The sequence below is a fragment of the Giraffa tippelskirchi genome, chromosome 3 (assembly GCF_054371585.1).
Source record: "Giraffa tippelskirchi isolate mGirTip1 chromosome 3, T2T-mGirTip1v1.2.pri, whole genome shotgun sequence".
NCBI classification, from domain to species: domain Eukaryota; kingdom Metazoa; phylum Chordata; class Mammalia; order Artiodactyla; family Giraffidae; genus Giraffa; species Giraffa tippelskirchi.
The window spans coordinates 100288441-100312334 of record NC_137277.1 but is presented as its reverse complement, the minus strand read 5'-3'; the positions used below and the strand labels follow the sequence as shown (position 1 = coordinate 100312334).

The window sequence follows — 23894 nt, the reverse complement described above, 5'->3', positions numbered from 1 at the left end:
GCTGAAGGAGCAGCAGCAATGAAATGAGTAGAATGAGTAGACTCATTTTTTGAAATGCTTCCTCAGGAAATGGCTTATGAAAGTCATAGGGTTCAAAATATTTTGTTTAATGACAGGAAAGATGTAAGCCCATTTCTATGCTCAGGGGAAAAAGCCAACAAAAGAGGATGAATTGGAGGAGTTTGAGGAGAAAGAGCAGAGAAAAAAATAAAGAGCAAGACCTTGGGAAAGGAGACTAAACTCAACCTGAAAATATCTGGCACAGGGCTAAGTGCTGGATAACATTGTTAAGACTCATCTGCACATGTACAAACAAAAGTATTTAAAATTATGCTCTTTTAAATAGTTATGCAAACATACCCAAGATAGGTACCAATTTTACAACAAATATTACAGTCTGCCATAGTTCCATGATCTAAACGATATTAATTCCCAATAAATTTATCACTTGCATGCAATTCCTAAAACCATACAAACATCAAGATTCCTTTGAAAGAGTCTAAACGTCATGGTATCAAAATTCAATGAAGCAGAGGAGGACTGTCCAACAGACTTAACCTTCAGGCATTAAGTACTGATAACTGACTCCATGGATATGAATCTGAGCAAACTCTGGGAGAGAGTGGAGGATAGAGGTGCCTGGGTGCTGCAGTCCATGGGGTCCCAAGGTGTCAGACACAACTTAGTGACTGACCACCACCAACAAATTGGGCTGTACCAATATGCAAAACCAAAGACAAAATTTTAAAAATTAAAACAAAATTAAAAAATTCAAGGCATGAGTGGATTGCTGTAATAAAAGGTAGTATGTTGAGATGTTTAAGAAAGTTCTCCCAGAAGACTTATCACAGAAGTGATGTTTTAAACAATAACATCTCAAAACTAGATTTAAGTCAACATGAATAGTTTCCACATTAAAATATTTTTCAAAACAGACTAAGCCAAATGAATGCTACTTACTTGAATTATCATAATATCCTTCCTGTTCCTAGTTTCACAATTACTCAAATACATAAAATAGACTGTATTAGTCTGCTCAGAATGTCACAATAAAATACCATATGTTGGGTGGTTTAGACAATGGTAATTTATTTTCTCACAATTCTGGAGGCTGGAAAGTCCAAGATCAAGGTGCCAGATCAAGGTGCTGGCCAATTCAGTTCCTGAGGAGGACTCTATTTCTTGCTTGTAGGTGATTTCCTTCTTGCTGTGTCCTCTTATGGCAAAGAGACAGCAAGTTCTCTGATGTGGCTTCTTACAAGGGCACTTATTCCATCAGGAAGGCCCCACCTTCATAATCTTATTTAACCCTAATTATCATCCAGCAGTCATGTATGGATTTAAGAGTTGGATTACACAAAAGGTTGTGCTGTGCTGTGCTTAGTCACTCAGTCACGTCCAAATCTTTGCAACCCCATGGACTGCAGCCCACCAAGTGCCAAACAATTAATACTTTCAAATTGTGGTGCTGGAGAAGACTCTTGAGAGTCCCTTGGACAGCAAGGAAATCAAACCAGTCAATCTTAAGGAAAATCAACCCTGAATACTTATTGGAAGGATTGATGCGGCAGCTGGAGCTCCAATAGTTAGGCCACCTGATGTAAAGAGCTGACTCATTGGAAAAGACCCTAATGCTGGAAAACATTGAAGGCAAAAGGAGAAGAGGGTACCAGAGGATGAGATGATTGGATGGCATCACTGATTCAATGGACATGAACTCGGGCAAATTCCAGGAGATAGTGGGGAACAGGGAGGCCTGATGTGCTGCAGTCCATGGGGTCACAAAGAGTCGGACACAACTTAGCGACTGAACAACAACATCATCCCCCAAACACCCCATCTTCATATGCCATCACATATGTGAGTTAGAGCTTCAACATATGAATCTGGGGGAAATACAATTCACTCCATAGCATAGACAGATAATATTTTTAAAAATCATCCTCAGAACTGCTATCAGTGATTGTTCCAAAATCCAAATGTGATCAGATCCTTTCCTATATAAAATTCCCTAATAGCATAGTTTGGAAGGAGGATCTGAATTGTCCAGCAGAGAATAAGGAATCCTCACAATGTAGCTTTCAACCACCTCTCCAGCTTTATGTCGTATCAATTCCCACATGTACCCTAAGCTATGGTTAAACTCAATTACCTGCTGCTCCCAGCATGTACCACACTCTCCTCATGCCTTCTACCTTTAGACTACATGTTCCCTACACTAGAATATTTCTGCCCCTACATTGTTAGGCTTGGTTCCACTTATTCTTTTTTTTTTTTTAATGCTTTGGTAATTAGTCTTTTTTTTTCACATTATTTATTTATTTTGGCTGTGCTGGGTCTTCATTGCCATGCAGGCTTTTCTCTAGTTATTATGGGCGTGTTTCTTATTGTGACGGCTTCTCTTGTTCTCGAGCACAGGTTCTGGGGTATGTGGGCTTCAGTAGTTCTGGCTCCTGGGCTCTAGAGAACAGGCTCCAGAGTTGTGGCCCATGGGCTTAGTTGCTCCATGGCAGGTGGGATCTTCCCGAATCAGGGACCAAACCCGTGACTCCTGCATTGGCGGGTGGATTCTTTACCACTGAACCACCAAGGAAGCCCCTCTACTTAAAGTGTGTACTTAATAACCTCCTTTGAGTTGGAACCTTCTCTACACTCCTCCTCCCAAAGCTGGTTAGGTGTTCCTCCTCTGGACTCACTGCATCTTCTGCCCGCCCCTGTGACAGAGAGCACCTGCCAGCCTGTACTTGAACCGCTGACTTACGTGTCTCCCTTACTAAGCTGTGAATTCTCCTGAGGCCAGGAATAGCACCTTTGGTCTCTGTGTTACCAACACATATCAGCACAAGGCGTATCACGCAGTCGGTATTCCACAAAAAAAAAAAAAAAATACACAGATAAAAGCATGAATCAAATACACCATAAAAGAGTTTAAGAAAAAGACAATGGAAGCATTTTTTACTTCCAACATTTCACATCCATTTCCCATGGACATATGTCTAGTTAGTTAGACATTTGCACAAAGCTTTGGTGATTATCTCAGTCACCAGCAAAAAGGAACACAACATAGAAATTACTCTAGGGTCAAGAGCAGAGAGAGAGGAAGAGAACGAATAGAACTGGCAAACACAGAACACACAGCCGAGTGTTTATCTGTGAAAGAAATTTCACACTCCCCAATGTCACGGGTTCATTTACTACCTTTTAATATTTCTCATAAACGCCAATGAACAACGGGTGCACCCCTCACCAAATAAAACATCTCATTCAGACTTGCAGATGGCAATTCCAGGTTATCAATTGATTGAAGCATCCTCCCTACAAACACAACTCACTCAAGCCTCCCTCAGCAGAAATGCCAACTTTTAATACAGGAATCAGAGCAGAATTGTGGGTGGTCTTGGGGGAAAGGCTTTTATAAACTGTAAAATCCACCGGTGGTCATTACTGTCTGAATTATCCTTGTGAGGTGATGGTCCTTCAGCAGGAAAGTGGCTGAATTAAGTGAGAGGAATGACTTGGTGCTCCGTCTGACTCATATTTTGCCTTTTTCTCCTCTCAAGAGAAACAAGCTCTAATGATACATTTTCTGATGACCAAACATTAACTCATCCACTGAAATCTCCTCAATGACTAAAAAGTTCCTTGCTTCGTAATAAACCAGTAGCCTGAAAAGTTAATGTAAATACACACAAGGGAGTCAAATTTTTATATTTTTTCCTCAAGCCATGACACCCTAAAAAAAAGTCATCTTAAGAGCAGATTTTTTTAGACATGACTCTAGAAAAGAGGTTATCCGCTACTTGCTCTTCGTAGAGGCAGGGGAAAAAAAGTGCTCTAATATACTTTTGTCCTGTGGCTATAATTAAGGTTGAAAAAGGCCTTCAGTTTTCCCCTTGAAGACGTCATCAGATTCGAATGACTCCTGTCTCATCCTCATCTCCCTTCAATGTGCTCTTTTAAAACAGCTTCCATGTCTTTCCATTTCCCCTGAGCAACTCCCTGCTTTCAACTTTTCACCACTTATTCAAAGCCTCTCCTCTCTTGTCCTAAAAACTGCTGATTCCATTTCTTTACTCTCTTTCATCATTCCCCTTCCCCAAATCCTAACACTAGATCTTTAATGACTCATGGGAAAGATAATTAAAAAAAAAAAAATTTGACAGTGGTCCATTGTGATAAAATAGACAATGCGTAACACAAAATAATATCTCCCTTGATTCAAAATAACAAGTATTTATTGAGTGCCCACTGTGTGACCTGTAGGAGCTACAAAACAAGATCAGCTTTCAGTAAAGCTGCAGGCTTTGTGACAGGGGTTGATTCATCTCCACATCCCTCCACTCAGCTCATCAAAGTGTCTCACACACAGAGGGCCCCTCTGAAGTCCAGAGAGGTTTGGGCCTCTTCCACTGTGATGCCTTCTGGTATTATATAAAGAAATGCCAAAACTTGGTGACAAAAACTGTGTATGTTTTAAATATTTACAAAACATGCCAAGCAATATTATTGGGCTGGTCTCAAGATAATTACATGGTCCAGTAATGAGACAAAAGTTCAAAGTTGTATGATCCAGGAAGCCTTCTTTCAATCCTGTTGGTGTATTTCTGGGCTCTGTCATTCAAAAGTAGTATTAAGACCAACGTGAAGGCCCTTGAAAGTGGGCTGCTTGGGGCAAAGGGTATTTCTGTCCACCACCACCACCTCCCAAGGTCCCTACATAGCGGCAAGTGGAGGAGTCATGGAGGAGTCAGTAAACAACTTCAACAGTAAACACAAGGTCTCTATCCTCAGGGAAGTTACAAACTAATTTTTTTTTCAAAAAGGACACACGCTCCACCCTCATCCCTCCCCAAATATAATGGAAGAAGTGTTGCACCAGAAGACCAGGACCCCATCCTGGATCCATCTTTAATCATGGACAAGTCTTCTTCAACATATTTAAACTTCAGGATTTTTTTTTCCCCCCTGTAAAATAGAATATATTAATTTTGGCCATGCCTTCTGTACAAAGGTTATCTAAAGGCTCATGTAAGATGTGGTGGTATTTTGGTAAACTGCAAAGCCCTCCACAAATGAATGCTACATAGGCCCAATGGTTGAGTATTTAATCACATGCTGCCTTATCACTGCCATTAAAAAAAAATGACATTTATAAACATATAAATTCAGAATTTGGCATTGTTGTGTCCAGCAAACAGTAAGAAAAGGGGAAGAAAAGATGTGTGGCTATGACTTGAAAGTAAAGCAGTCTTATGGGGCCCCAGAGAGCTCTGGCAATTTTTCTGTGAATAGCTGAATACTCCTTGTAATCGTTATTCCTTGTTGAAATAACTTCCATGAGTAACCACAGAGATGACTAGTCCTCAAACAAACCCAGATTTACTCCCTAAGGCCCCATACTATGCCAGACTGCTTCTGCAGTTAGAACTTCTAGAGTCATTTGCATGAGCAAGTCTCCTCCCTCTCAACCCCTCTAATCTCATTTCCTCCCTCATGCTAAGCTTACACAAACAGGACGAACCTAAATTACTACCCTAAATTACCAAAACAAACTGCCCTGGAGAACCTTCATCTGTTTGGGTCACAGGACTACCCTTCCCTTCCTCCAGGTGGGTGAAAAAGACACTCCCCTGGGCATCCCACCCACTCCTCTGCTTTCCAGACTCAGGGTCCCTCTCCCTGCACACATCCCATGGACCTGTGGCTGATCAGCCTCTCAGCCCTTCTCCCTAGGCAGGTTCCTTCCCCACCTTGAACTTCATGCCTGGACCTAGACAGGCTCTCACTGGAATCCAGCTCAGCCTTTTCTCCTGAGCTATGAAGGCTCTTCTTCTGACAACTCCCCCTGGATGTCCCAGAGAACCTCAGGCAGGACTAGTCAAGTTGAGCCTGGCCCCGTCCAGCACTCCCCAGGCCCCCCCCATTCTGCTCCGCTTTCACCATCTATCCACTCCTGCTGTGACCTGAGACTCTCCTCCTACCTCACCAGGATCAGATCAGTGACTCGACCACCTCAGCTGCCCTGAAATCACCACCATCCTCTCCAGCCACATCTGTCGCCATTTCTCAACCAGACTGCTGTTCCCTCTGGCTCCACGTAAGTGTTCCGCAAAGTGGGACATGTTTGACTGGTGGTCCCCCCAACATGATGCTCCATGGCTCTTCATTTTGTCGCTTTCCAACAGTTAATGTTTCTCCTATTACATAGCAAATTCTTAAGGTGCATATCAAGATCACATTTCCACAAGTATAGTTGTTTTGAACAAATGATCATGCTCATTAGAATAATGTGAGGAACCTTTAAAAATTCTGGGTACATCCCAGACCAATTAAATCACAACCTGGGGGGAGTTGGAGCATCAGGTTTGGAAATTCCAATGTGCAGACGAATTTGGGGATGACTCTATTAGAATGAGCTTGCGAGACAAGTATTTAAGGGAAAAGGCTTGAGACCATTTAAAGAAAATGAGTTAGTCAAAGGTATGGTAAACAGATAGGAAGGGTGCTCAACTCACCCTGGTTTGTCCAGGGCTCTAGCACTGAAGATCCTGGCATAGCTCTTCATCACAGGCAAGTAAGGACAGTGGGGGACCCTACTCATCAGATGAGGCAGTGTCTGAAATTTGGGAATGAGTGCTAGTCTTTCCCAAAATGTGTTCAGCACGATACTATCCCCTCTCCCTGGGGTGTGAACAGCTGTGCAGCCATAAAGGGTTCCACTGTGGAATAAGCTGGAAAGACCCCAGGGATATCCCAGGATAGATGATTAGGTTAATGGTTTTCCTCATTGCCAGCTTCCCAAAACTTCCAACATACTCTAGTCACTTACACTGTCTGACAGAAGGACATATCCTGCATTTCTCAAGCTCATATGAGAGCCTTTGTTGGGGAGCACTGTATGACTGAGGATTCAAGAAACTTTTTGTTAAATGTTGCCTCACTTGTACTTCCAGGCAATTCTGGGAAAAAGTAAATCTCATGATGTCACTCCTTTCATGATCAACCTCCTGTTTAGGAAAAAAAAAAAACAGCCCAAGGGACTTCCTTGATGGTCCCATGATTGAGACTCTCCACTTACACTGCAAAAGGCATAGGTTTGATCCCTGGTCGGGGAACTAAGATCTCACATGCCGCAAGGTTCAGTCAAAACGTTAAAAAAAAAAAAAAAGTCTGTCTCCCTTTCTAGCTCTCCCATCTTTTATCCCTTTCTGTGTTCCATTGTTTTACAAATTTTTAGAAGCATTCAAATCACCTGGAGATAGTGCTGCAATGCTGATTCTGATTCAGTCGTACTAGGGTGGGCCTGAGACTGCAATTTTAGTGATGCTAACTCCCAAATGATGCCACTACTACTAATCCGACTCGTTGGACATGAGCTTGAGCAAGCTCCGGGAGTTGGTGATGGACAGGGAAGCCTGGCATGCTGCAGTCCATGCAGTCGCAAAGAGTCAGAAACGACTGAACTAAACTGAACTGCTAATCCAAGGGCCACACTTAAGCAGTAGGGCTCTGGTCACTCTCAGTTCTAGAGGATGTTGTTCTTCCTACAAGCCTCTGTGCCTCAAAAGCCCTTTTCCCACCTGATGCCTTCCCATCCATCTTTTAAGATCCTTGAGAACATCACTGTCCTGAGAAGATGCTGCCCTTTCAAACAGAACCACCCATCCCAACTTTATGCTTACAGCTCCGTTCCGGTGCTACACTGTTGTAGCTTGACCATTTTTCTGTCTCTCCCAAGCTGAGCTCTCTAACAGCCTGTCTGTCTCTACACGCTCAGCGCCTGGCACAAAGTAGCTAGTCAACAAATCTATGTAGAAGGAAAGAGTGGCTACACAATAAAAGAGATGCATGATCTTGGTCCAGGGAAGACTTTTTAAAAAAGAGGTTGTTAGCAGAATCAAATTTTAGGCTTCAGGTCTTGTGGTTGAGGATCTTCAGCAGGAGAAACAAGAAGAATTTATGCTATCATTGCAGAGTCAAATCACAACGGATTATCATCACCTATTTGTTATAGGATACAAAACAATAAAATTCCCAATTTTCTTGAAACAAAATCCAGATAATCTTCTGATTAACATTTAACAGACTAAAATCACTAGGCACCACTGGAAATGAAACACCACCTCTACATGTGCATTCATCCACTTTATGGAGAATCCTTTTGACAATTCTAAGTTTAAACAAACCTTTGTGAAAAGATTACTCCAGCAGGTTTAATGTAGTCACAGCTGTCAAAATCATGGGCAGTGTGCCACACTTAACAGAGCATTTGAAAATGTGTCAATAATTATAATTAGACACTTGTACCAGATCTAATATACTTTCACTACCCTTTTACTTCAACTGATGTGAAATTAAAACCAGTTACTTAAAACTGCAGCTCTCAGATCATAATTTAATTCTAAAGTAGATATAAAAGCTGTCACACTACTGAGATAGAGTACATTTTACTCAAGAGGAGAAAAGGCCACAGTATTGTAATACATCATTTTAGCTAAGGTGACCACCTTTAACACGCAAAGGGTAAAATACATTATCGAGGTGCAAAATCTTCCAATATTTACTTTACCCATCTGTATCTAAAAATTTCCTCTTCAAAATTATGCACAACCCACACAGCCCAGAGATAATAATTCTTAACATTCCAGTTTATTTCCTACTAGTCTTTTTTTTCTATGTCCATATAGTGTACAACTACAAACCTGAATTGTACTATGCTTTATGTTTATGGAATTGTACATAATTTGTGTGTATGGAATTACATTGTTTTATAGTGTCCTGCTTTTTCTACTCAATGTTGTTTTGTATAACCTCCATGGGCAATCTATTTATTCCAAAATTTTCTTCATGCCTACAATGGATAAGGCGATATACTGTACTAGGGACAGGATACATGCAAACAGGGATTACCAGACAGACACAGTTACTGCTGTTGGTATTTAACCAGATATACTGATTATATACACATGATATATATGCTGTTCATTATATATGCATACATACATATGTATATGTATATATACATGTATTATATATATAGTAGTACATGTAAGATACAGAAAAGGAAGCACTAACTACATGGAATAGCCAAGAAAAGTCTCTTTGAGAGGGTAGCTTTTAAGGTGAGATCTGCCCCTACAAATTCATCTAATATTTCGTGATTATACATAATCTCCATATTATTCATAATGTGTGTGAATGCATATACACATATATAGTTTTTGTGCATATATACCTAACTTTTATAGGTTACTGTAGAACATTTAGGTTCTTTTTTTTTTTTTTTTTTACTATTTTACAGAGACTTGAATAAATTTGTATAATCAAAGAGCTTTAGTGATTTTTTTTTTTGATGAGTAACCAGGGGCTCAAAATCTTTTCCAGAATAATTACATTTATATTAGCAGCCCAAATTTCCAAGTCTTTCAAGTGAAATAATCCAAGCATGTTGCTTAATTTTAGGGAATCCAATTCCAAAGAAAAACTGAAGTACAGGGAATAAACATGAATTTTATATTACATTTTATTTACTTGGTTTTGAATTTGTAAGTACATCTAATTTGGTCACCACCAAGAAATCCAATCATCTTATTAAACTATACCAGCTAAATATCTCAAAATTTTAAACAATCCCCTCTTTTACCTTCTTCATACTATAAAATACTTTGAAAGAGTTAAAGCAGCCTGCTCTGGTCCATAAAATTTTTCCATAAAATTTTTCTGTTTCTTAAAGATTGTCTATCATAGACCCATTGCTTTTTTTAAAAATGCTATTACAGAAATAAAACATTTTTCCCTAAGTCTAAAAATCCATTGGCTCTACTCTTGATCAATAATAAAAAGCTGACTGTATGAGTTTCTTTGTCACTAAAGGCCTACTTATCACTCACCGTATTTCAGAGAGAAAGAGAGAGAGACAACCAACCACATAACCTCTGCTTTTAACATAAAGCACAAACCAGACACAGTGCTTTAAAACAATCAAAGTAAAGCTGTGGTTAGTAAAGCTCCCAAAGCCCAGGATTCTTCACAGACTCAAAATTATATAGGGGGAAAAAGTCATCAGGCTCCCTTTACTGGAACAGCCAAAACAGAAGACAACTGAAGAGAATCAACAAATAATTAAACTTCAGGATAGCTGAGTCTGTGCCCTTCCTGACAGATAAGGAAAGAAAAGTGCCACAAAGAAAAAGGTTGATATAGTGACTTTTGGGAGCCACATCACTGGTTTACACCAGAGAACAGACTAGTGCTTGAGTCTTATGGGTTACTTTCTCATTTCCACCATGCCATTGTGCTTCAACCTATACTGTAAATTCAAATGTAAATATCCTTTAATTCAGCAACTCCAATTCTAGATATTGACCCCCAGATATACAGGAGATGGGGCTTCCCAGGTTGCTCTAGAGGTAAAGAACCCACCTGTCAAAGCAGGAGACATACACGACATGGGTTCGATCCATGGGTGGGGAAGATCCCCTGGAGGAGGGCATGGCAATCCATTCCAGTATTCTTGCCTGGAGAATGCCACAGAGAGAGGAGCCTGGTGGGGTACAGTCCATAGGGGCACAAAGAATCGGACACGACCGAAGCAACTTAGCACAACACACACACAGCACATACAAGAGATAGACAGATGGATCTGAGTTACACGGTTTCAGATCTACATATCCATCTATATATAAATCGATATGTAGATATAGTAGTAAATGTAAAGATAGTCACTGCAACATTGTAACACATAATGTTACCTAAAATAACAAGTGAAAGACTGGCTGAATACATTATGATACATCCACACAATGAAATACCTTTCAAAAGAATGAGGAAACTGGATGGTACTGATAGCAAAACATTTCCAAGGTAAGTTAAAAAAAAAAAGTCAGGTATAGAATTGAAATGTGCACAATATGATACACTTAAGATATAAGAAAAACACATCAGTTTGTAAATGTAGAGACTATCACTGGAAGGATACACAATTAGTTTTAATCACGGTTTTTCTCCAGAAAGGGAAAGCAGAAGGCTGAAGAACAAGTTACCTTTCACTATATGTCCTTCTCATACTTCAAGTCTTGCCTTGAGCACATGTAACATAACACAAAATTTGTTTCTAAAACATAAAATACTGTAATGAATAAAAATGATTGGGGGGGTGGGGGGTGGCGCTGCTCCACGAAGCATGTGGGATCTTTAGTTTCCTGACCAGGACCCAGGATTGAACCTGTGCCCCTTGCGGTGGAAACACAGTTTTAACCACCAGATTGGCAGGGAAGAAAAATAAATTATTGAGGTTCTGGTGGGACACCAGAAAAAAATTTGTAAGAACTCATATTAACATGTATATGTAATGAAATAAATCTATGTGTGTATTAGAAATAAAACTCCAATTTGAGAAAAAATAAATAAATAAAGAGTAAGATGGCCCAAAATGGAGACTGAAATATCCAAGACAAAAATCTGAGAACAAAAGAAATGCTCTCCTGGAAGATTTCCATGTTCAATACCCACACCTGAAAAAGATCCCTCCACCTAGGCTTAGAATGTCCTAGAACAATAGAACTTTTAAGGATTAAAAGGGAACCCGGAACCAGGGTTGAAGGAGAGTAGCTGAGGTGGATGTAGCTGATTAAGTAACAATGAGTTGGAGGGAATCCTAAACAAACAAGCCAAAATAAGGGGAAAAAACTCATCTGAATTTGAAAAGGACATTCCATTCTAAACTGGATAAAGGCAGGAATAAATTCCAAACTGAACCATTTTCTCTTTCGACTTTTTCCCCCAATCTCAGGGCATCTGTGATACAATTAAAAAAAAAAATCATTGCTTGAATTCTTTTCCGCTAAATAGGCTTAGCAAAAAGGCATAAACGTAAGTTAAAGGTGTCACTAATCAAAAAGTATACCTTCCTTTGATTCTATGAGGAGATGTTCACCAGTTCCCATATCCAAAAGCTGAAGACTGTTATTGTACTCCTTTGTTAGGATAAACATTTGGTTTATTTGCAAGACAGAGTGCACTTGACCCAAAAAAAGTCAATAAGAGACTTTGAACTGTTTGTAGCTTGTTCATTTATCATTCAGATCTTAGCCCATGTTTTTCCATTTCCAAAAGCCACTTCCATCCTTTCCCACAGCTTCAAGTCCTTATTTCCAAGGTTCCAGTATCATATTTCCAACTCCTGACTAGACTCAAATAAGCCCTCTTCTGTATCCATGTCCCACCAGAACCTCAATGCCAATACCACACCCTATCTCAAACCAGGTCCTCTTACTAACCTTCTGCTTTAAGATCAACACCATTCTCCTAGTTATTGGTGTTCCAAAAGTCAGATATGCTTGCCCACTACCCATCCCTCCCTCTCTTCACAAAAATGATTTAATCAATCTATGGCTTCTCCAGCTCAAAGTCAAAACCCTAATTCTACTTTCATTTCTTCTTAGATTCTGGCCATCTACCCTCATCACTGGCTTCCCTAGTAGCTCAGACAGTAAAGCGTCTGCCTACAATGTGGGGGACCCGGGTTCGATCCCTGGGTTGGGAAGATACCCTGGAGGAGGAAATGGCAACCCACTCCAGTACTCTTGCCTGGGAAATCCCATGGACCAAGAAGCCTGGTAGGCTACAGTCCATGGGGTCGCAAAGAGTCGGAGACGACTGAGCGACTTCACTTTCACCCTCATCACTAGACTGATCACCAACAGAAGGCTATATAACAGAGGTCTCACACTCATGCCTACAGGGACAAACAATGCAGTTGGCATATAGCAGTAAGGCTGGTTAGGACTCTGAAGAAATGAAGAATAAATAGTAACTGAGGCTGGGCCTCAGTACCTGGGGGAAAAACAGGATGAGCCAGGACTCTGGTGAACACAGTACACACATCCCCTCAGACAGACACAATGACAGGCTTCCTGCAGGAATAGAGGCCTACTGCTGCCAGAGCTTTCAATTCCGCAGGAGTAGGTGGAAATTCAGACTTTTTTGTGTGAAATTTCCCCCTATTGAAATGTTGGCAACCATTTGAAAGAAATGTTTTGAATGCAATATCAAGCAGGACAAAACTGCAAGGTGGATTCAGCCCAGGAACCCTCAGTTTTCAAGCTCTGCTCTACAGCATGATGCCGTGGGGATGCATAGCCTGGATTAAAGCTCAGACATGGGACAGACTTCTTCTGTCACCCAAGTCTCAGTTTCTCTTTCTGTAGAATGAGGATAATAAGATGAACTACTGCATGGAGTTGTGTGATCCTTGAATGAGAGAATGCAAATAAGGAGCCTGACCAGGGCCTCCTTCAAGGTACTATTATCTTAGTGATGCTTTCTAAAAATTAAGTCTAAAACCTCCACCCTGGCATTCAAAGTAAACCATAATTTGACTCTTTAATCTAAGTTTTCTTCTAAAATGCTGGCCTTCAGGTGCTCCAGTCACATTGCAAACAGATTTTTAACTTTATTAACTTCCATATTTGCTTAGCAAAAAAAAAAAAGTGGGAGAGGGGGAGGGTATGCAATATAACCATTTAAATAGCACTGGCCATTCTACTCAGGACACTTTGGCCCTGAAATTAGTGCAAACTGGAAGACATGAGTCCACTGTTCCTTTGCAATGTCTCACTCAGGTCTTAATGCCTCTCCAAGAAGCTATACCTCAAGGCACTGAGTCTGATTCCAGTGATTAAAGATATGTAGTTCTGTGTTTTACAACTAGGCTCTTAAACAAAAGCCAGCTACCTCATATGTACTTGCCCCATTCCCTGCTTTTGGAATGTTGCCTGTTTGTAACCTACACATATACATAATAGATACCTCCAAATGATAGCATCAAAATGGTACCTCTTTCCAGGGCCAGCCAAACAGCTACTTCCTCAAAGGAGTTGGTCTATCCTTATCCCTCTGTATCTTGTGACCAAGATGCTTGGGAATTCTGACCTTTATAGTTATATGTGCAATTCTTCAAACCCTTACTCAAGTGCACCTTGAGATCAACTTGGTTTTTTACTGAACTTGATAAATGTTTAACAAATGAAGAACAAAAAAGGGGGAAAAGATGAAGCAGCAGCAGCAGCAAGGCAAGGAAATGTTAATGATAAAGACAATGACAACAATTAAATTAGAGCTGCCTTGGGATTTATGCTCTTACTTACATCTTTAAATGCAAAGAGCTGTCCCCTATTAATCCCGTGTTGCATTTCTGAACAATATACGTACAGGGTCACCTTCTCTACCTCTCTCTCGTCCTTTTGGGGCATGTTACCTGCTGTCCCCATATTACTGAAAAGTCACCTTTCCATTCAAATATAATCTAAATAAACAGTGAGCTAAATGGCTCCTGCCACCAGTTTAAATCAAGTTAGCCCCACCTTCGATGTTGGTTGGGATCAAGATAATGATGCAGTCTTGAAGCTGGTCCAAAACCCATATTAGTCACTTTAACCTGATTTGGTAAAAAAATCAAAGACCCCTACACAGAGAAAAGAACAAGGTGGTGGGGAAGGTGGGAGAGCAAAGGGGTGTGGGTCATCTGTAGAATGACTAAGGCTCATACAAGAAGAAAAACAAAATTCTCGCCCAGATCAGCAAATATTCAATAAACGAATTAAGGCTGATTTTCACAATACCTAGAACAGGTTTTTTCAAACTGCTGGTTAGAACGCATTAGCAAGTTGTGAAATCAACTTACTAGATAGAGACCAGAATATTTTGTAACAAAAATTGAATTAGAAATTAGAAGGCACAGCAACATTGTTCGGAGAAGGCAATGGCACCCCACTCCAGTACTTTTGCCTGGGAAATCCCATGGACGGAGGAGCCTGGTGGGCTGCAGTCCAGGGGGTCGTGAAGCATCGGACACAACTGAGCAACTTCACTTTCACTTTTCACTTTCATGCATTGGAGAAGGAAATGGCAACCCACTCCAGTGTTCTTGCCTGGAGAATCCCAGGGACGGCGGAGCCTGGTGGGCTTCCGTCTATGGGGTCGCACAGAGTCGGACACAACTGACGTGACTTAGCAGCAGCAGCAACATTGCTCTGTAAAATGTGTAATTCAGCTTTAATATACACGTGTACGTGCGTGTGTGTACTCAGTCATGATGTAAAATGAATTACTGAGAGTCAAAAATGTTTTTAAAACATTGAAATAGAATGTGTGTTTATATAATCTCTGGGGACTAAGATTTTCCATTTTTTACTAGGCCACACTCATAAAATAAGAGAATGGCTGTTCTTGACACCTGTTGTGCACAATAGTTCAGTTATTCAAGTTCAAAAAAGCGTATTAAAAATTATCATTTGGCATACTTTTCCCTTACCATTTTCCTATTCCCAGAAAGGAAGGTAAAGGTCATTCTACAAAACCACCTTCACTTTTTCTTCCTACTGGTTGTCCCTCCATATATTTCTTTTTTTGTTGTTGTTAGGCTGGTTGTTTAATCAGTAATCTGTATTTTCCAAGACTGATGCAAATTATCAACACATTTATTGAGCAACTATATGTATACAAAGCATTCCATTAGGAAATGTGTGTGAAAGGTGACACGATGGTATTTTTTATATTAATTTATTTATTTTAATTGGAGGCTAATTACTTTTACAATATTGTAGTGGTCTCTCCATATATTTCTATCTTGTTTAAGTTCCTGACATCAAGTTACAAGCCCAAAAGCTCTAGCTCTCTTAGTGATATTTGCTTATAAGCATTAAACTATCACTTAAGGAGAGTGAGCAAGCACAGTGGATTTTCACCCAGAGTGTAACATCACTCATCAATCTTCAATAGTGAAGATTCAGAATTTGGTTTAAGATACCTCCAAAGCCTAGCTCCTCTAGACCAGAAATAGTTTCGCTCAACTTCTTCTTATGTTTTTCTCCGTCTCTGCTCTCCAAACTCCAAGTATCACCCTACATCTAACATTTAGCTTTGTCCAAGATCACCCCTATCTTCCTTTATCCCCTCTGCACATTTCTCATCAAACTAAAGATTACTTTTTAGTTCAGTCAATAATTCTTCCATAACTACCTAAAAAAAAAAGAAACAAAAACTACAGCAGTCTTATTTTCAATGGTATCAATACTGCATAGTGGCCATCAAGGCCCATCTGGCTTTCACAGATGCGCAAGGCACCCAGCCGTCAAACATTCAAGTGGAAAAGGTCTACGTGGGATACCCACTCAAAGCAGCCCCTACAAACCTACTGAAAGAGGAGTTTAGTTTGGATTCCATCCATTTACCCAAGAGGTCATCCACCTTCCACCTCTCACATGAGTACTGCCTACCACACTATTTTCACTGTCAACTGTTTGAGAACAAATGCAACAGGAGAAAGTCAGTGTCAAGGAGTCAATTCACCAATGTTTGAGTACCAGCCCCACTTGCCACCGCCCCACACATACACAGTACTTCAGGAGTCCTAGCTCTGCAGGGTAGGAAAAATAAGTTGAGATATTCTTCCCCTCAAAAGAAGTGGCATCCTGAAATTCAAAAACAATCAAAAAAGGAAACATATACTGAAAAGAATAGATGTCTTTTGAGATCACTAAGTACAAGTTATAATACCATGCATAATAAAGGGATATAAACAATAGTTCCTTCTACTTAAGAGTGTCTTTTGTCCCCTGCTCCCAAACTCAATTTAAGGACCTGTGTCTGGCATCATCATCTCTTGAGACCACCTCCCTGATTGTCCAGAGTACTGGGTTATTTTGCCCCTCTCATATACAACCATCCATTCATTCTCTTAGCAATTAAGAAATGATTTACTGACTGTGTGGTCTGGGCCAGGTATTATATAAGGTGCAAGAGATACACAAAAGATGAAAGAGACACAAGGAGCCCATTAAGAGGATTTGAAAAGTTTTCAATCGGTGACGGAAATTGAATTCTGCAGAATTTTAAAAGTAGAGAAATGAATAACCTCAAGTCCTTGCTCCCAAAGAGATCAGTCAAATCCCAGCATGAGTACTGAAGATGGCCAAACACTAGAAGAATGTCAAAAGGCAAAATCCAAGAAGCACATGCTTGCAATGAAACCACTCTGAGCCCTGAAGGATTTGGTTCTCCCCAAAAGTGTGGAAAAGAAGGACAAAACAGCCAAGACTTGGCCTTATGATGAGAGAGCTGAACTCCTACAAACCCATCAGGACATCTGTGCTAAATAGGTCCCTCTGACCTAGTTCATCCTCCAAAACACAAACTTCACCTGCTGCATAAACTTCCACAAAATCTGGAAAGGCTAAAATTTAAAGTCACTTTCCCAGTCACAGAAATAAAGGTCAAATACCCAGAGCAAACAGTGAAGCAACTCCAGTGGGCAAAGTGGAATGTTGGTCAGAGACTAAAACCCAAATATCAAACAACTGAGTAGTGGAGGCTCTGGAAAACAAAGCTCCCATGATCACATAAGAGTCTTTAGACACATAAACAAGCTCAGATTTCCAGAAACACACATAAGAGCACAAGAATATTGATCAGTCGTGCAGCTGGTTTGAGTATTGGGATAGAGGGAAATACATTCATTTCAACTTCAAAAAGGAAGCTGCTGGGCCTCTTAATAAGTTCAAGTAAAACTACCTTCTATCTGAACCAAATGCTGTGATGTGCCAGTCAAGCCCACCTGAGGAAGCTCTTCCATAAGTGGTCTTCCCAATAGACAAATCCTGATTTAGAACTTCTGATTCTTCAACTAGCATGGCAAGCAAGAGCACTCTATGGCTAAGGACGAAAAGAGAAGAGGTAAATCTTCCATTTGGTTCTTCTAAGAGCTGGAGTTGGCTGCAGAAGAAACAGCAAGTTTTCACTCCAAGAGATCAAAGAAGGCATTCTGTACTAGGAAACCCAATTCAATCCTCATTTCCAGGAATAAAGCCACAGTGCCCAATATTTGCTTGGGAAAATAAAACAGGAGACTATGTGGACTCCAATTAAAATCTCTTGACAGCTTTATTTCCCAGCCTCACCAGTTTAAGGCTGTGAACATTTTAGCCAGGCACTGATTTAACTTAAATATCAACTCCCCAGTCTGAATGGTCACACTTACCACCAGGTAAAAAAACGAAAGCGTTTTAACACTTCATGACAGTATTCTTTGCCCCGTCCTGAGCATGAGATGTATACGACAAGGTGATACTGAGAAGTGCCAGCTTCAGCCCTGCCCATCTCTCCCATAACCGCAGTCAGGAGAAACCACACAGCAGCCTGTGCTAGCATTTTAGTCACAATACTGGAAATGCGAGTGGAAGCAGGAGAAAATAGGTGGGGGGGGGGTGGGCAGAGGGGCTTACCTCAATCTTATTTGGGTATGACGACAATCAGCTTGCTTTAAAATTATCACCTGGGTTCTTGTCAATCAGCCAACAGTTCTTGTGTGCCTACTTCACACAGGCACCAAGCTAAGTCTATATAGTGCAGGGAAATATTCCCCAAGTAATCATTATGTTAATAGTTATGTGTTTAATTTTCTTAATCTTTTTACAAAAAAGTATGTATCCTGTATGTAGGTTATAAAGTCTAAAAATAATATCAGCACCCATGAACCCATCACTCAATCAAAAACCAGAATATCAACCAACACAGTATCATCTACCTACCTCCTCCACCCCACCCATATCCCCAGGTGCCTGCAGCACAAGCACTCACACACACACACACACCCAGGAATTCATTACCCAGAATTTGAGTTTCAATCTAAGTGTCAATGGATCTTTAGGATTATCTCCTAATCATTACAGGTGAGTTGGCTTTCCAAATACAGCAGTGATATACTGTTTTCTTCTTAAAACGCGGTATCTTTAAGGCTTTTTTTTTTAAGGTAAACTGCTGCTTTAAAGAGAAATACTAACAGACTAAGTGAGACAGACTTAGTTATGGTAAACTCATGACAATAGTGTACAAATGAATTAAATTTGGCAAACACTGGCAAAAACAGCCAAGAACATGGGTTCCAGCATCCCACAAACTCCTGGTTCAAATCCCTACTCCACCCTTGACAAGCTCTACGGCTTAGGGCAACTCAGTTTTGCCAAGCCACAATTCCTTATTGTAATGGAATGGAATAATAATAAAACATATGGTTGTTGTGAAAATATAATGAAAAAGCGTGTGTAAAGATCTAAGCACAGAGCCTGGCACGCATCCAGTCCCCTCCTCCCCAAATCATCATATCTGTCAGTAAATTCACTCAAAACATATCAAAGGATTTTGCCACCACCAATAGTTTATATTTCCCTAATTTCTAACATGTAAAAATAAATCAAGAGGCAGGGATCCAACAGCAGAATAGTCACAGAGGACAATTCCTAGTCCCAGCTCCTGTTTGCCTAAAATTATAGTATACACTCATTGATTCCATCTCCACCTTGTGACCTTGAATAGCAGGATCATTTTTCAAATCCATTTCTGCCCCAGCTCTCCCTCCCTGAGAAGGCTGGACTACTCAATCCAACCTTACCTAGAAGCCTATAACAATCATCATAGGACTAGTTCTGTGTAATCTAGAGTAAACTAGGCATAGTCTGTCTTTACTAATTCAGTCACTGTTTTCCACTCCATGGACAGGTGCACAAATTTGGTAAATCACTACTTAGAAAAACAATCAGTACTATTAACAGAATTAAGTTCCTCACATCTGAAGTTAATTCGTCACATTCCAGAACATGGCATTCTCCTCCACCCTTACCCTCCATCATCCTTAGTATGCTTTTAAGTTACTCAGAGGTAACAAGAAACTTATTCGTATTCAAATAATCCCTCTGTTCCAGGGTACAAAAGCTGTAAAACTACTACCTATATCAAGTTTTATTTAAAACCACTCTCTCCAGTTCAAGTAAATCTCTCCCATACTGAAGAGAATGAACCCATCCTGGCCCTTGTTTTCTCATCTGTCCAGAATTTATTGCAACATCATTAACCACCTTTGAGTATCTCAACAAGGGCTGATGGTAGAAATGTGATTATCCAACACATAATTCCATCAACCTAAGGACTACACATTTCATGCTCAAAAGATTTGTTTTTTAATTTCAGGATAGAAAACAAAAACTCAATCACGAAAAAAAAGTGGTTTGGTCTCAGAAGCCAGGTGATCCAAATCCTGTCTAGGCCTAAGATAACCTCCCGACGACCCCCATCAGCAAAATGGGAAAGATCCATGTTTCACACTCAAGCATACTGTAAAACTGGAGGGCGAGGCCAGTGTCTGAGGTCAGCACAAGTCTAGCGTCTGCTGGCTGCCTGAGCCCGGGCCCCCCGCCAGCCACCCACCTCCAGAGACAAGTGCCAGGACATACTATAGTGTTTCCATTTAAGGCCCGCCACTTGGATCAGCTCATCTCTTGAAATTTCTTACCACCACCTTTCCAGGAAGAATTTTTTGGGGGGAAAGGGGAGGTGGTGTCTATTTTTTGCCACCGACTTTCCTTAGGCTGTCAGAGCAGTCTGCATCTCTGGAACAGGATTCTTTAAAACCACTGGGCTAGTCTGTGTTTAAATGCCAGGCCTCTTTTCAAAAATATACAAAATGCGGATGAGATCAGTCCCTTCTCTCATGATCTAACTCCCATCACACACACTTCAAAAAAGCAAGCAAGCCCAATGAAATTGACAAATCCATTGTATTACTTTCCTACCTCTCTACCAAAGCCACGGCAAGCACAACTTTTTAACCAAGACTTTTCTTCTGCTACTAAGTGGAATGTTTTCTTCCCTAAGGAGCTTCTTCTACAGCTTCTCTCCCATGCAAGGAGCGTTCAAAACGCCAGAGGGAAAAACGGGGGTCGGGGAAGATTGGGAGACCTATCTAGCACAAACTGGACAGAGCTGAAACAGTCTAGAACCCGACGGAAGTGAGTGCTTCCAGCACGGCAGAGGCCCACCTCTCTCCCCAGCGCACCCACGGCTCCAGCCTCACTGTTTTGGTTACAGTGTTGAAGGAAGGGTTTTAAACTTGGCAAAGTACCGTGCAACATCTGTAACCACATTTGCCTTCTGGGGATCGGAAGATGAATCCCACATTCCTGGCTTTGAAGCTTTTTGAAACTGCAGCTAGGAAGAACGGAGGGAGGGAGGGAGGGCGTTGAGCAGAGTTTATTGGCTGTCTCTCCAGCAGAAAATTCCTCTTGGAAGAGACGGATATTTTGAGGGTGGGGGTGATTTGCCCATCCCTTGACTATCTACCAAGCTCAGCTGGGAAGGTGAGCCCCGTGGTCAGGCGGCCAGATCGATTTACAAGTCAGAGGCGCACACCCTGAAGGAGTTCACTACAAGCACAGACACTGCAAACCCGAGACCACCTCACTCCATGCCTCTGCCCTCTCCCACATCCCACCAGCAGTTCAGGCCCACAGCAAGACAGTTTTGTTTCGCGGCTGCTTCCCCCACCGAGAGTGAATCGGCTTGGGGGGAGAAAGGGATGAAAGCGAGGGGGAGGCACCGCAGACGCCCACCCTCCCACCCCCAATTCCTGCCCCTCTTCCCGCTAGGTTCTCCCCTCCCTCGGTCCCCGAGCTCCGGCTGGCGCGGCCGGCGACCTGCCCTCACCTCTTGTCCGGCGGCTGCGGGGGGCTGAGCCGGGGGGAGGCGGTGTGCGAGCCAGCCGGGCGCTGCAGGTCGGCGCGGGGCGGGGCGGGGCGGTGCAGCCGGCGAGGGAGCCCGGAACTCCGCGGGGCTGAGGGCCGGCGGCCGTCCCCGAGCGGCGGCGGCGGCGGCGGAGGCGGGCGGGTGCGGACGGCCGGGTGCTTTCCAGCCCTGGGGCCGGCGCGGCTGGCCGAAGAGCAGCCTGGCAGCGGCGGCGGCAGCGGCAGCCACCCCGGGGAAAGAGCCGGGGGAGGGAGGGGAGGCGGGGTGAAGAGGAGGCGGAGGAGAAGGAAGGGGAGGAGGGCGGGCGGTATAAACTTCCCGAGGCGCCGCGGCACGGGCTGGGAGGACGGCCGCGGGCGGGGCGGGCCGGATGGGGGCTGGCCCGGGGGGCAGTCGCTGGGGGACGGTCACTGAGAGTAGAAAAGTTCCCCCAGCGCCGAGGGAAAGGCTGCGGCGGCGGCGGCTGCAAAGAGCCGGAGCCGGAGCGGGAGGAGCGGGAGGAGGAGGAGAAGGAAGTGGCTGCGGAGCGCTCGGCCAATGAGTGTCTGGAGCTGTGATTAACCAGGCAGCAACACATCATTTCCTCCCGGCGCGGATCCAGGGAGCCGGGAGGGAAAGGGAAGGCGGCGGGGCGGGGCCGTCCCCGCGCCCCCTGCAGGCGCCCGGCCGGGGGCGAGCCCGCCGAGCCTGGCCGAGCCGCCCCCGGCGTGCCCCTGGCTGTCTGGCTGGCCCGGAGGAGGCTGCGAGCGCGCCGCCTGCGGGGCTCTTCGGAGGCGGGGAGGCGGCGGGGCAGGCCCAAGACGGGCTCCTGCGGCCGGGGTGGGAGGCGGAGAGGCCGCGCGGCGGGGTGAGTGCCCAGGTAGGCGCGGGCGGGGCCGTCTGGACAGCTCCCGGGGGGCGCGCGGGGCGGGCGGGCCGGCTGCCTCCCGGCCCGGGACTGCGGGCGGCGCGCTGCTGGACTCCTGCTTGGCTGACTTAGGCTGGATGCACAGAGAAAAGCCTCGGCATTCTCACCCAGGCCATTTCTGACCTGCCTTCAAATCCCCTTCCACTTTGCTCATTCCCTCGCAAGGTCTGGGGTTATGCAAGAGCTTGCCATTTTCACAGACCGCCTCCTTAGGAATAAAAATATGCATTTGGGGCGGGGGGGAGGGGGTGCGTCGGGGGAGCGCTGGTGTTCTGCGGTAATCTAGCCCTGTCCTAGGCGCCATGGGAGCTTACAGTGGAAAGGAAGGAACATTCCCCGACACAGAGAGGTTGACAACTCCGGTCCTTAGATACACAAAACACTCCAGTGTGCTAATATTATCCAGAGCATCAAAAAGGCATGTGAGGATCAAATTTTGCACGGTGCCGGATGAGTGTAAGGAAAGCACTAAGCCATTTTCTCTGCCCTCCAGAAGTTTACAATGTAGTCCTATCACAAAGCCAAATAAAAGCAAGAAAGCAATAAATGGTAATACCATAAAGTATTTTTATCTCTACAGGTTCATTCATGCAGCAGGCATTACTGGGTGACTGCAGTACTGCAGAAGGTTGCAAAGAAAATGGATGATCTAGTCTCTGCGGGTCAGGAGTTTACAATCTAATTAGAAACACAAGGCACATATACATGAAACCCCTAGAAAAGAATCCCCAGGTATAATATAAGCAAGAAGATGCAGAAGGAGAAGGGCTTTGTACCTATATGATTGGTGGGAATTTGGAGAGGAAACTCCAGGTCAATCAAGCATGTGTGCCTGTATGTACCCACCTCCCTCTGTAGGACAGTGTGACAGGGACGTCAGTGTCTCTTGGCTGAGGCATCATCCCTGCCACTTAAAACCTTTGTGACCTTGGGCACATTTTTATCCCCTTTAAGAAGGGAGTATAGCCTGTCTCAGGAGGTTTGTTGTGCGATTCAAGTGAGATTACACACATGTGGGAGCTTCTCAAGCTTCTGTGTAAATATTTGTCAGCCAGGTCCGTTTAGGGAGTCCTCATGTTACTAACCTCTTCGGGTAACCTTCTTTATAGTATCCTGTAGGCTGTAAGGGGCTTCCCTGGTGGCTCGCTCCATAAGGACAGGGACCAGGCTTGGTTGTGTCCACAGTGTATCATCATGCCTATCAGACTGGCACATGTGAATACTCAATAAAGGTTTGCTGAATAAGTCAATAAATGAACTAATGAATCCTATTATGATCTTAACTTTTCCTTTTATCTCTTCCTTCATAGTGGTCTTTTTGTATGGCTGGCTCAGTGCAGAACCCTCTAACTTAACCCTCATGTAAACTAAGTTGTATTCCAGGAGACTCTCTGGAAGGATTCTGGGTAGTTAT

The 23894-nt window shown here is 42.9% G+C and overlaps 1 protein-coding gene across 3 annotated transcripts in view; it reads right to left on the bottom strand.

Moving 5' to 3' along the window:
- The window catches only part of ACVR1 (activin A receptor type 1), a 132407-nt gene extending 110180 nt beyond the window's left edge, over positions 1–22227 (bottom strand). Inside the window, exon 1 of one of the 3 annotated variants that reach the window (XM_081582936.1) lies at positions 21535–22227. The gene's annotated coding sequence lies outside the window, so the exon portion shown is untranslated. The remainder of the gene's footprint in view (positions 1–21534) is intronic. The other 2 variants (XM_081582937.1, XM_081582939.1) reach the window with 2 other exon arrangements.
- Positions 22228–23894: the final 1667 nt, after the last annotated feature.